Source organism: Sander vitreus, chromosome 5 (genome assembly GCF_031162955.1).
Source record: "Sander vitreus isolate 19-12246 chromosome 5, sanVit1, whole genome shotgun sequence".
Classification (NCBI taxonomy): domain Eukaryota; kingdom Metazoa; phylum Chordata; class Actinopteri; order Perciformes; family Percidae; genus Sander; species Sander vitreus.
The window spans coordinates 6,907,862-6,910,097 of record NC_135859.1 but is presented as its reverse complement, the minus strand read 5'-3'; positions in this window follow the sequence as shown (position 1 = coordinate 6,910,097).

Sequence of the window (2,236 nt, the reverse complement as noted above, 5' to 3'; positions counted from 1 at the left end):
ACACATGTCAGCAGTTGGCCTTGAGTAGGTGGTAAAGCAGCTTTTCATCATGCTTATCTTTTAGTTGTGCCTTTTTCTATCCAAAATAAATATAATAATAATAATTGTAAAGTGAGGCACCAAGGTTCGTAAGACTATTATTACTAAATCCTCTTGAAAGCCATACACAGCTGTGATACAAACTGCAATACCAAATTTGGGTGATTTCCTGAAAGACAACAGACCGCCTGCTTAATCACACAGTAACAATTTTTAGCTTTGTTTCAAGCATTTTAAATATGGACATTGATCATGAAGTCACAACCCTTATTGAAAAAGTTCTCAAAAGGGCGCAGCATCTCGGATCAGTTTCCCTGTGCAAGTATTGCCCGCAAACTATCTAAGCTGAATTTGTGAAAGTTAATGATTTGTGAATAATCATAAAATTGCTATCATAAATTTGATGCATTGCCACCGACCATATGGTTAAGCCTGTCAAACATATTACTCACCATCACCAAGCTGGACAAAGATACAGTACTGTACTTGCCCCAGTGACTTTAGTGGGCTGTAATTGGCCACAAACAGAAAGTTGTGTATCTCCCAGGTTAAAATGTGTAGCCTAATGTGTAAATATCAAACATGCCATGCTAAATCATAGCCCAGAAAAACTTGTTTAAGAAAGACAATTTGCAATTTTCATGTTGGAAATTCCCTCTAGCTGTTGTAGCTATACAATTTCATTAATAGCTTTAGAGTTTCAGAATCTGTCGGTTTTGCACATTACTTTACGTTGACTGCATTATTTGGGTAATATTAACATTTAGTCATTTTATCATTATTGAATTATTCCATGGGAGCTTAACTTAACTGCACCTTATATGAGTCTACATTAAAAGTAGGCTACAGGACATGCAGGTCACTGACATTAACTGACTGTTGTCATGAAGTGACACGGATTTACCATTTTTGCACACAATTTCACATTTGCAACACTATTGACTTAGATTGCTAAGGTGTTACACCGCCAGAGGGCGACAAAACTATACTCCAATATCGTGTCAATTAACAAAAAAAAGATTGACAGTTCCTTAAACCAATTGTATGCGGCCGAAATTACTGATTATCCAATCAGGGTACGGAAGGGTACGGGAGGGAAGATACAGTCTATCAACCACTTAAGTCCAGTATCAGGTGGATTCATTTAGTACAGACGTTAAGCGGCTCTGGTTAGAAATAATTTGACACCTCGTGCCAGGTGGGAGATATCTATCTAATCAGTTATAATTTCTCATGATGTAACATTAGTAATTATCAGTGTATTGTTCACAAAAAACGTTTAGCTTTTTGGAAGTATTTGGTTGTATTTAGTTTCTAGTGGTTGTCAGTCGGAAGCAATTTTTTTTTCCCCAACACGCGTTTCGCTAGCTAACATTTCTGTTAATTTTAGCTAACTGTGGTGCCATGCTAACAACCCAATTGCGTGTGTCTAGATACTTACTTAATGAATGGGTAAATAAAATTACTTTTATGAAGATTACGGGAAAACTAGTTATGTTAATGTTAGCGGTACCTTTTTGAAGTCAGACAGCCCAATAATAAATAGCTGACATTAGCTTAAATTTATTTCTTAAAGATAGCTAATGCTAGCTTATTTGCCACGTGGTCTAGTCAATGCTGTCTTTCCAACACACCTCTCTAACATAGCTACAACAGCTGAATAGTCTTTGCATAGCAAGTAACTTGTACAAGAGTGAACCATAGCTTTAGTACTTTTGTCAACGAGTTTTGGGTGATATTCACATACAAAGTTACAAGCCTTTTTCCTCATGAGTTAACGTTAACTGTGCACCAAACTATTAAAACAAATGACTTGGTGAACGAAACTGCAGCCTCTTGATGAACTGAATGCAGTATGTCTCTGTCTATTAGGTAGGCTTGAGTTGTGTATCCCAAACGTCACTTCTAACCAGGGTGGTATAACTTATTAGTTTAGGCAGATGTAACGTTAAAATTACGTTGATGCATTTCAGTGCCTTGCTATTACACGACAGAGCGCTCGCTTGTATTTTTTCATATTTACCGTTATCTCTGAATAGAAGATGTGCATTGAAATGTTTGTCATTACAATTTAGCGTGCATGGTTTTCTTTGGTAGTATACCATATATGAGACGTGCTGCTAACTTTTTTCATGTGGGTGTTTCCCTGCAGTCAACCCATTTTTGTGTCAACTGGTTATAAAAAGAACTTGACCAA